Source organism: Scedosporium apiospermum (assembly GCF_000732125.1).
Source record: "Scedosporium apiospermum strain IHEM 14462 chromosome Unknown SEQ_SAPIO_0044, whole genome shotgun sequence".
Taxonomy (NCBI): Eukaryota; Fungi; Ascomycota; class Sordariomycetes; order Microascales; family Microascaceae; genus Scedosporium; species Scedosporium apiospermum.
The window spans coordinates 201,898-214,154 of NW_015971745.1; positions in this window are offsets into that span (position 1 = coordinate 201,898).

Here is a 12,257-nt window from a genome sequence, read left to right on the forward strand (position 1 = left end):
GAGGACCCAGACCTTGAGAGGTGTAAGTCACCCGCTGGATGGTTTGGAAAAGAGGTGTGAAGGAGATACAAGAACTTCGTAGGGTCAAGTTTGCAAGACGAGGGATAATAACAATAGAGGGGAGGTTCGGTAATGGAAGACCACCTCAGAGAGGGAGAGAGCGAGAGAGAAGAGATCAATCGTTGGCCCCAGAGCGTACGTATGTCTGCGTCTGTACGTGCGTGGTATGGTAGTATTATGAACTGTCACTCGATGGGGAGAGGCCGGGAGGGGGCGCTATTATCACGCCCCGCCAGGCCTTGCTAGGCCTGTGCTGGCAATTGAGGACTGAGGGCGGACGCCTGTGCTGAAATGGAGAAGGGAGTGGCGGCGGTAGTCTGAAGCGATAATCTAGACAATCTGGACCTCTGAAAAGTGGTTCCTCCTTTCCTTCGTATACTTCGCAAGTTCACGGGCTTGACGAAGGAAGGAAAAATCCCGGGTCTGCCATCCGAGAACCGACTAGCCTTCAGTGCTTTTCGGAAACATGACCGGTGCTGCGTTATTACTAGGCAAAGATTGGCAAGATCTCGTGCTCTGTTCAGTAGCCCTTGCCCACATAGATGGGCGAGGAGTCCACAAGAGAGCCACCTCGCACTTGCCTAGCAGCATATCCAACGGTACGAAGTACTTATACAAGGCCTAGATAGTGTACGTGGTGTACTTGCAAGTATTTTACCTGTAGCACAGGTAAGGGACGGGGTTGCAGGGCTGGGAACGGGCAGCGGCTTGGCTTGGGAGCAGAACACTGAACAGGCGAGTGATGCTGTGGACCCTTCGCATGAAGGGGAACTCGGATGGACCAAGCCAGTTCTCGGGTCTTTGACCAACCCTTTTGATGCTAGTGCACATTCCAGGATCCAGGGACTCCCGCGCAGTCGAACCCACGCAGAAAGCAATCCACAGCGATCCTACGAAGTATGGAGTGTAGTGTACACTACTTGTCAAGTGTTACTAAGTAGTAGTGTTCACTACTTCGTACTATGAATTATTAGTGGATATCCTAAAACGGCCGCTATGTAGTATTAATTAGCATCTTGAGGGTATTTCCTGCTCTGGTCTCCTTAGAGAGGAACCCCCTCCTGTATAAGACGCTGGAAGCAGACACCGGAGTGTCACCAGGTTGCAGAATAGTTAGGCTCCTACCAAAGAAAGCTAGCTTCCATATATAGAGGGGGAGCAACTAATGAGAAGGGTCATGGAGGGGGGAGGGGCAGATTGAAGGTCACTGAGGCCTTGCTAGGAGTAACGGGCTAATTAACTGCTTGATCTCTTGCTCTCCCTGCTGTTCTGTTGGAACTAGCAGCCAGGGTAACAGACTCTCCCCGGCTCTTACGGGCCTGGTCCCGACTTGTCAAAATCAACGGTCGTCGATTGATCTCGGTGCTGTGATACTTCGTATTTGGCATGTGATGTTATCTCAACTAGTCAAGTGCGAGGCATCCCCGAAGTACGTTACACACCTTATCACGTCCTTGAGTACCCTTCACTACCAGCTGCTTGAGAGGGAAGGTGCGGAGTGCAAGTGAGCTCCAGCTTTTCAATGCACTGGAAACACGCACTTGCTTCGAGCAGCGAGACGGGCAAATTGTGCATAACCCCTACTATTAGGACCGATACGTCCACTCTGCCGGCTTGTTACCTGGCTCGGCAGTGGCGGTGATCGAATTCATCGATTGATCTGTGTGCCGCATCCAATATTAATACTTCAGTGTTGGTGCGCCTTCGAGGGGCAAGCGCGACCCCTCGTGCCGCTGCATTCGTAATACTTGACGAATATGAATTGGTAGCTTGGAACGTCGAATCCCGGCTCGTACAGGTACACTACACTAAGGTACAGCCAAGCCGGGGGCGTGCTGCGCTTCGCGCCGGTCCCTTTCGTCTGACAATTTTTTTTCTCTCTTCTCTTTTGATCTCGGGACGTTGAAAAAAGGGAGAGGCAGCTAGGCCTCTTTCGGGAAATGATGTGCATACGAGGGTCTTGTTTAATTTTGCAACCGACGCAGCTGCACTTTAGCAGCCCTGGAAAGGGTCTTGGATCTCGTTCCGTTGTCACAAAGGAGCAGAGAGGGTCGAGGTAGCTCCACTGAGCTACGAATTAGAGGGTGGGTATGCATCATGCATGTACGAGTCGATTCGTGCATTCCAGATCATGAAAAATTTGAGAAAAAAAATTGTTATCTGCATTTGATTTGACTTCTCCAATGTTGTATCAATTGTGGTGTTTCGCGCAACTTGGACTATAAGACTACAAAGCAGAATTCGGAATGTCGGAGGATTTGATGTTCGGGCATCCAAGCGAACCAATATTGATCCATTGACCCAAGAATAGTTGCGGGGAGATTTTACTTTGTACCCTTGCTGAGGTATAATACCCCGTGCTATACGGTGCTTCAATGTTGGAGACGATCGTTTCTCCGAGAGGATCATGCAACGGGAGTGCAGCGCTTGGGAACAAACTGGGTTGCAGACCCAGCAGGGTAATATTTGAAGACACACATTGAACAAATTGAAGTACGAGTATAGGTGCAGAGCAATTTGAGTAACGAGGCTGAACTGTAGGTAGTTTGTGAGCCTGGGACGAAACTTAGCAAATCGAACAAACTTCGAAGGTGAGTCCGTCGAAAATTACTTCGTACTTCAATATACAGTAGCACCAGCTGGTTATTACTTACTACAATTTGGCATTCGTCATCGAAGGAAGCACCGGACGTGTTCCATTCACGGTCGGACCTGACATGATCCTACAAATACGACGACAGCGGGGACAATAGAAGACAATAGCTCCCGTCCTTTATTACCAGGCTTCAGGGAATTTACCACTCCAGCTGGTCGATGGTGATATCGAGCTGCCGTCCATAGTACCTTCCCTACATCCGACATGCCAAAAGAAAACCATCTCGTCCCATGCCGACGCCGACATATTTCAATCAACAAGGCAGGTGTCATGGGCACACCCCCCAAATCACAAGCCTGAAGTCCTGTCCGTCGGAACAGGATAAACTTCACAGGCCGCTCCTTCCAACCGGAATCCATCCATTCCCGACAATTATAGTGGCGGAAGGCTCCGAGGATGCGGATGGGGGATGCAATTACGAGGAAGAAGAGCCGGTCGAATTAAGCCAGAATAAATCGGATATAACATACCCCGGATGGAAAGCCAATTCAATCTTGCCATCACATCTCCCGGCGAGAAGCTGCTATTTCACACACCAACAGTAGCGATTCTCGTTGCGGGGTGCAGAAAGCGGGGTTGCCATCGTGATCAATTCATTTAAATGCGTTTTCACGCCCATCTTCCATTTATCAGGGGCCATTTTTCTCCAGGAGCAGCATTCTCGGCGTGCAACACAACAGATGCAGTATTTCTACACATTTCCATACTTATATCCGGGAAAGAGCCTAACCAGTGCGGCGTCAGTGTAGCTTATCCTTATTGCTTGTATCTTTGTATATATGTACACGCCTCACGTGGGCGTATTTGATTTTGACCATGTCTCGAGGCTCGAAACCTCGTCGTACTTCGAAGTTCCGAGTTAAGCGAACCGATTATCCTAGAGTAGGGTTGTACCATTAATCGGGCCAGCGCGGTCAAGTTTGCAAGCATGATTGCTTGCAAGCACAGTCCTCTCTTCCTTTGGACAGATCATTCCATGAAGCCCAGGAAGAGTCAAAGTACGAAATAGTCTAGTACGAAGTAGGAGCCGGTGGGCGAACTGGACTGGACTCGACTCCACGTTTCTGCGGAGCTCTTCTGTGGGGCATCGGGTCCTTCGATGACACGACAGTCGAGCCGATCAGAGTGGTATTTTAATAACTTCCTAACGGTCAGGCAATGGGGCGGACTAGATCAGGAGTGCACAGGAATATCAAGTGGGGACTTATATAAGGAAGCGCCCCCAGAGTGTCGCACCGTCTGCGCAGTACGAAGTACGTCACGATCAGGCTGCAAGGGGCAAGTAATCGGCACGCTTCCGAGATATTAATCAGTTTGATCAATATACCCCCGGATGATATAACAGGTACGGCATCAATTGGTACTTTACTTTGTACGTACCCCCATGTTTTCCAACTCCTAAGGCGACGTGACGGAAAGGGGCAGACGTACGAGAAGAGAGGGGAGTTATTAGTTATGGCTCGGGTTCCTCGACCAGAAAAATCCCCTCTACTGTGTTGTTGTATTGTAACAATTCCTCCCCATGGAGCCGAGGGCCCTGGTAGGAGCCGCGTGATACTTAGAGGACACTACAAGTACTCCGTGCACAATTATTCGCTGCAAATGCGCAACGATGCCATCTTGGCCTTCAAACTCCTCATGCGGAAATTTTCCACGGGAAATTTGTACGTGATAAGAGAGTAACGCATAATGTACTTTCCTCCGTACTAAGATCTTATTAGGTGGTCTGAGAAGGGAGAGGGATAATCAAAAACCTGTTCATATCCTCGCATTATGACCAGTAGCCGGAGGACCACCTCCGCCACCCCGCGGCTCAAAAAGAAATGAAGAAATGCTGAAACAATACACTAGTGCACCGAACCCGGTACATCGATTGATATGTATTATTTCGTCGTCCAGGCCTGGCTAATTCCTTGGATCTGTGGAACTACCGAAAAGTGGAGTCGGAATAGGGGAAAGGACTTGGAACAAGCAAAGCATGTCATCACGGATCTGTTAGTCGATATATAGGACTAGACCTAATGAGTTAAATGAGAGGCGGCAATCACTCCGCAGTCTTGCGAAAGCAATTGACCCTCAATGCCAATGATGCCTCGAGTCGTTTGTACCCAATTACCCATCTACTTCGTAAACTCCGTTCGTTCTTGCTGCCCTCTGCTGATGAAATAGTCGAGCACTCAGAAGCCGCTTCTTAACAACATTGAGGCACCATTTGACGGTCCGAGCGCTTAATCTGCTCCCTCCTCGTATCCGTTCTGGATCAATAAGATATTGATGGGAGATGATGAGAGTGCGTCCCCCACCCTCATTCCCCAGCTCGCTATGCTCTGAGTCGTTGAATGTTTGAGGATACACGTATGCACGAGTAGCGGCCCATGGGGCAGGAACAGCTAGTGCTACAAGTACCAGGGATCAAGGATCAATGATGCATCGCATCATGGCTTTCCAACGCTCGACTATCGCTGGTTTGGACCAGTGCCAGCACAATCTCAGTTCGCGGGCTGGGGAGCCACACCGACCTAAATCTCCGGCATTCTAGCCCGTTTAAGTCCTCAAACTCTAGATATAACGAAGTAAAGAGAGAGAGGGGGGGAAAAGAAAAGAGAAGAATCGTACTCCGTATGTGGTTTAACACTCTGACGAAGTCGTCCGGAAACGAAGGGAGTTCGGACTTTGCTTCTCTCTTGGCAGGAGGACGATAAATACTACTTTGATGCTTCCTTGGTTGGTCGAAAGCCTCAGTCCAGGAGGTAATCATAGTGTGGATACGTCAGTGTTCAAATTGGGGTTGATCCGTGATCCGTAGACCGATCCGAATGTACTGTTGAGCCTCGAAATCGGGAAGTGGGGGTATAAAAGTGTGGGGTGAAGGATTTGGGCCGAGCCTATCAGAGGACTCTCATATACTTGGAGGAATGTGTAAGTACGCAGTATGAACCCATCAATACATCAAATTGAGTATACCTGCACAAACACATAAAACATAAAATATTAGTGCACCCCACCCTCCTAACTGCCAATGTTCATCCACTGAGTGACTACGAAGTAGTGTAGTACGTAGTAAGCCGCGTACATCGCACATGTACCTGCCCCCACACCACCCTCAGGCTCCTAGAATGGGCATCTGGAACTGGACGAAGCGTTACAAGTAGTAGAAGGATAGAAACTGAGAAATAATACTTCATGAAATGTGTTAAAATGGCTCGAGTCCGGATATAAGACTCTAGGATTATTCCACCCTACTAGCTCGGCGATATCTCCCGTCCTTCGCCAGGGATGCGCTCATTACTGCCAAAAGCTGCGCTCATACATATAATCGTTTAACAACCGAGATGATCAGTCATGACCGCACGTATAAACCAGTCAGGGTGTTTCTCGGGGCGACTGGAGCCAGGGTGGTAAATAAGCTTCCACGCAGAAGAGTGCTCCGTCGTGTAAATCCGGCTGGCGATTTGACTTACGATGTATGGTAATACTTGCGAAGGTGGTCTGTGGCTCTCGCTTTCTCAAATGCTTCGTAGTTCGGGCGGAACGAGGCATCGTACAGTTACGAGGGAAACAAACTTCTTCCAAGTCGGGTCATTGCGAACGACTTGTGGGGGTGTTACTCGGATGATGGACATCGGCGACGCACGGCTGGCTAGGCCCAATCGATCTAGGCGGTCAGTAAAATTGACCTTTCTCGTACGAGTGGCTGCTGCCCGACAAAGAAGTTCGCCGAGTATAGTAATTTAGGATCCCTATTTCCGCGCTCCGAAGGGGACCCTTGATGTCGTCCCTGTCACCACAACCAGCAATGGATCTGCTGTGCGACATTCAACTGATGAAACACTTCAGCGTACTCCTGTGCCGTGCGGTGGACGCTTTAATGTGCTGTGACCTGAAGGTCGTGCTCAAGGCACTGCAACGGCATACAATATCAAATGACTTCGTACATTAATATTTGCAAACGGTAGGCAAGCCCCATTACTTCCTCAAATTGTAACATACTACCTCGGCACTGGGCAAGATACTAGAGTTCACTTTGTCTCCATGTAGCCATCAGAACCTGGAGCGTCAGCAGAGACCAGACTTCACTCGCTGTTCGAGGCTTTACGAAGTCGTTAGGTCCAAGGAAATGTAACTGGGTACAAGGATGCGGGAAGAAGAACCCTGGTCGCGGAACCCTCCCAACATGAGGAAGAAATAATCTAGTTGAGAGGTCATCGGGCAGGGTCTCCTCCCAAGGCCCTCGCTCAGATCAATTGATCTTTTACCCCAGAGACTGGGGTGGGCAGGAAACCGGACTAGCTTCGTACCAAAGGGGACTCGTGCAGTTTGAGCAGTGGAACGGCCATGTGCTTGGAGTTAAGATCAGAACCTCCAACCCACTTTGGGATGCCATGTGAAATGATCTTGTCTGATGAGAGGCAAGAACGTTCCCCTAGCACACGGCACGACCAGCCATCGATTGATGCTTGTGGCAGGTGTCACACTCGCTAGGCCAGGCCTATGCAGGTCCAGAGGACTTGACTCAGATGACCTGGTACTCCGTGGTGGATGCTGGTACCGATACCACCAACTTCTGGCGGAAATTGCCAGCGAGCGATTGCGGCATAGTCAAAGCGTCGCAATCAGATTGAATGATGACTTCCATTGTTGGAATGTCGAACGCGGGGTGGGGCTACGCCTATTTCGATCACAAGATGTTAGCTCCGTCGCTCCTGCCTTTGCTTCGATCGAGTATCAAGTATCAAGTATCACCAGGTACGAAGTAAAGATGTGGTCGGGTTGCTCCTGCCTCGAGTTGCCCTTACTCAGAATTACAAGACTGCTACGCTGGCGACTGCTCCATTCACTTAATTCACACACGCTACGAATTACCATCGCCAGATCCTACAGCATCTCATCTCCTACCCTGATAAGGTTGTACTCACCGCATTCTTTGTACATATATTGACACAACGCATCAAGCTCATCCGCTTCGGGTGTGGCGCACACATTGCCAGACGAAAAGAGGACGCCAATCTTCCTTTGATGCATGCAGTCATCATTCGAACCACTAGCGCTAACCGCTAGGTTCCCCTCCTGCACATCTCGTCCGTGGTGTGGCTTAAGCTATGTCCTTGACGTCCCGTCTAGATGGCAAGCCGAGCCCGCTGGTCTTGCCCAAGGGACTTTGGTAAGAAAGAGGCGCCTGCAAATACGAACGTGCAGGCACGGTCGGCGAAGTTTGCCATCCCGATGACCCCAAATAATAAACTAATCCCGAGGAGGCGTCACGGAGCATAGTTACTAACTGGCCGGTCAACCTCCTTCGTTCATCTGGTCTTATCGAAAGTCCAGTCCGAGATTAGCTTTGGCGAGGTAACAGCTGGTGATCAACAGCCCTCTATCTCCCGGATCATCCGGAGTTAGATTTCCTTTTTACTACTCCCGCTAACATGTCAACTTCATGAGAGCCGCGAAAGTAGACATCGAGTTGAGCCGCGCCAGTCCTTTCTAAGCGTTCTCTGGCGCGATAATCTTTCTGGAGTGCGCGAGGTGGGAAGGGAGTTTTGACCACTCAGACGCTCCGAGGTAAGCTACTCCGCACACATTGATCCCCTCCGTCTCGGCACCACACCCCCGATGTCTTACCCCAGCCGGGGTTGACTGCCCAAATCGACTTAGTTGGAAGGATGGATTGGGATGCAACGGTGCGGTGTCATCCCAAAATTGCATAACCTCACGTCACCCCGGCGGAAGCAGGCAGCGTGCCATTCAGGGTGCTCCCGTGGACCGTGGACCCGTTACCACAGAATCATAGAGGCTCTATTATTACTCGGTACCTGACTCTGCTGATGACCCAACTACCGGCTTTTGATGACCACATTCTCCTATAATCCCGCCAATTATTACTGCTCGGCAGCAAAGAGCCACTTTCGCACAGGAAGGGAGGAGGGTCGACAGCTCACTTTCTGTATCGACTCCGCCATGTAGGCACGCAATGGTGCTCGCCATATCCAAGACCGACCTCCCGGTGCTCACGTCCTCCAAGAACTAATATTCTGCCCGCTCGTGCCATCTGCAATTACATCTTGCGCATCTTGCGCGCATATTCCAACCATGCAGGTCATTTGGTTAACACCTGACCGCCAGGCCATAAGGGTCTTGCACAACAGCAAGGGGTACCCCAGGTGCGTCTTCACCCTCTTCTTTCTGGATGATAAGATGAGAACAATATTCCACCACAACCTGGGCCGCCTCGACCCAATGGTCCGAGGATTACTGACGACTGTGGGCGCTAAGGAGGATATTACACTAGGTATTAGGGTTGCACTCACATTTCCCTGGATGCTAGGGACTTAATACAAGGGTAATTTTCCTCAAGCCAGGCCAGGTGATCCAGCGCAATCTACCTGCCAACGCTTTGAACAGGTGGCGGTGATGAGGAATCGAACCGAGCTGTGCAGCTTACGAAGTACACTTCAAATTGATCGGAATTCTTCTTGCATGGTGCTGAACCTTACCGAACGCCAACTGCAGGGTTCTTGCCTCCTGGAGAATAGGTCCCCGCCATCCCGAAACAACTTTAATGCTACCTACTGTACGACGTAAGTATCATTGCAATCTACTGGTAGGGTCTTGATAAAGACAGGTCATTGGTACTTTCTGCATGGACTTACAGAGGATCGTTTCACCAAACTAGTGTACAGTGCCCCAAAGCTAAACTTAGGAGATAGCTCTCTCTCCATTTCTAGTGACTGTTAACATTTGGCCAGTTACGAAATCGAAGGAACATCTTGAACCGTCTCTGTGATGACCTTCGAGAGTCAGACGCACCCTAACCATCCAAGTTAAGGAGCTAATATGTCACCCACGGACGAGCCACTGGGTTTCCCATTTGGGATCGAGCAACGAGAGGAGAGGAGCGATAAGCTTTTCTAACTACCGCCGTCAACTCCCAATTTGGACACTAACTGGAAGATCATGTGAAATAAAACAAAGCCTCTCGTTAAGTATCGCAGATCGGCTTTGAATGAATTGATGGTAACGGTACAGAGCGCAATGCAATGGCTGGCGCCTTGTTCGATGGCACAAGTCGAGATTCGCGAGTTGACCCAAGTATGCCTCGAGGTTGAGCCCGAGAACCCACAGCAAATTTGCCTCGCGCCTCACGTCGATTCAGGACGCCCCCCCCCATATGGAATGATTATATTAATTACCGCGCTGTTCACGAAACGGGTACGGACGCCCTGCTGTCCGGGGAGATCTACCCAGCCGCCTTCATCTCAGGACTCATGTCAGTCATGCCGATCCTCATGACAGAGCCCGCTGGTCTGGTAAAGTACCATTGCTTCACCGCTCACTGAGAACTGGCCTCACGGAGATGTAATACACGAAAATTCATTGGGGTAAATCACAAAATCCCACTTACAATGTGGCATTCGGCATTACTTACTACTTCGGAGTTTATTCCAGGAACTATCTGCTGGGCATTACGGTGAGAATCGGGCCGTGTTGGTTACGATTTCACCATCTCATTCTGCAGAGCGGATAGGGCTAACGGAACCGGAATTTCTGCCAGAGCCCGATTCCGATCAGCGAGAGCAGGCCACGACAGACGCCCGAAGCCTGAGAAGATCCTACGAAGTAAATTCGGCCGATATTGCACAACTGGCCGAGGTAAGCGCGCAGAGACAGTAACACCGTGGCATCAATGATGAAGCTGTGAGGCCGGCCGGCGATCTGCAAAGTAATTTGTACAGCTTGCTGTCAGCTGCAAGACGAGCGCTGCAGGAGGTCCCGAGTTCCGTTACCTTTGCTTTTACGAAGTATCATTTGGTGCCCCCGTCCAAACGAGCTCCGGATCGGCCGAACCCGTCAGACTTCGGCTCGAATAAATGCCGTACGGTGATCGAACCCGGACTCGGTGAAAAAAAAATCGTGTAAGCGAGTGATCCAATGATTGCCGAGCTGGATGGCAGATCGCTATTAGGAGCGGCGCAGCACCTCGGCGGAATATGCGATGCGAGAGGTCTCACCAGCATGCTTGAATTTCATTACACTTATTCCGGTTCACGGCCAATCCGACGCCCTAAACTTTGAGCTAAACTGGAGGCGTTTCTGCTCTACTTCGCAGGTCTCTACAACCAGTGTGAGGCGTCCCGCGAGCCCCAAGCGGCTCGACGGATTAAATTGGTTGCCGGGTCTCCACCTTTTCATCATCATCGGAATGTTCCTCTCCTGCAAAGTGCAGTTATCCGAGGATGCCGGTTTTCCCTGCACAATGTTTATATGATGCGCCAGATCCACAGGGACGTGAATGCAGATCCTCGTCAATCTTGAAGGGTGTGCCTGGACCTTCACGATAGATCCCGATGCTAGGGTGATAAGCCAAGGATACCAACTTTGCCACCAAATTAGTTGACCCACGCCTGTTTGTAGTGTAAGTCCGAAGGGGGCACTCGAGCATATTTTGCATGGATTGTTCCTGGAGTCCTTGGCATGACATCTTGCATCCTTTCGATCTCAGGAAGACGGCACTATCCATAAACTTTTGTACTACTGATTCTCAAACGCTGGGTAAATCTTTGCCCCCCAGGTTCTGGGATGAATAGCATGACACTCATGCTTGAAGACAGGCTCTGTCTCTGCACCTCCGAACTACAAAATGAGGCCGGCTGACTTAAGAAGAAGGGGGGACACGGACGTGTCCAACTGGTGGGGTGGCTAATAAGTCGACGAACTAAAACATGGTAGCGATCGACCCCTTGTCAATCCCTGCCGGCAGTCCTTGAAGGCTTTGACGCGACATGATCCACGCCATGCATCGATGGATTACAAGGATCACATCACAACGGCACACAGAACAAGGGAGACTCAAGGCCTGGTCGGGAAGGCCTGGTCTCTTAGCCTTTCAAGCTCCCTGCACTTCCCAACTGAGCAAGTCCTCGAAGAGATCGATGACGATCATTTCCTCTCGAGGATATCAGAACGCGCTAAAATTCCACCACACTTTGGGCTACAAGTAGGAAGCAAATGACCAAGGACCTTACAAGGACCTTACACGACACTTACAAAGTAAGGACGAAACGTGCCGCTGGTGGCAAGCGAGATCTTTCGTCCGTACGGTTCTGACTGGGATCATGAGAATGATGGGACAGCCAGGCAAGGCGAGCATTTTCTTTGCGTGCATGACACAATGCCGACGCATGTACGCGCACATACACGCACGCACACACGACACGTATACTTGTATCCGTGGCGAACCCACTCAGCTCGAGGCAGTTTTAGCCATTGTGTAGCGCACCCAGCATTCCAAGATCTGGGATGTCCTCTGAACGGAAACCATGGCTGGATTCGGAAGTCCTCCCGGTCCGTCGATCTGCTCTGATCCCGCCATGTCAATTCCTGGCAGGGTTCCCTTGAGTTACTAGTTTAAATTATTCAGATTCTCCTTTGTGCGACGATCAAACACGATCCCTTACCTATCGATAGACGCCAGGGGCCCGGCCAGCCTTCATCGAAGGCATGATACAAGGAAGAAGGAGCCTTCGAGCGGCTGGAAAGATTTGCA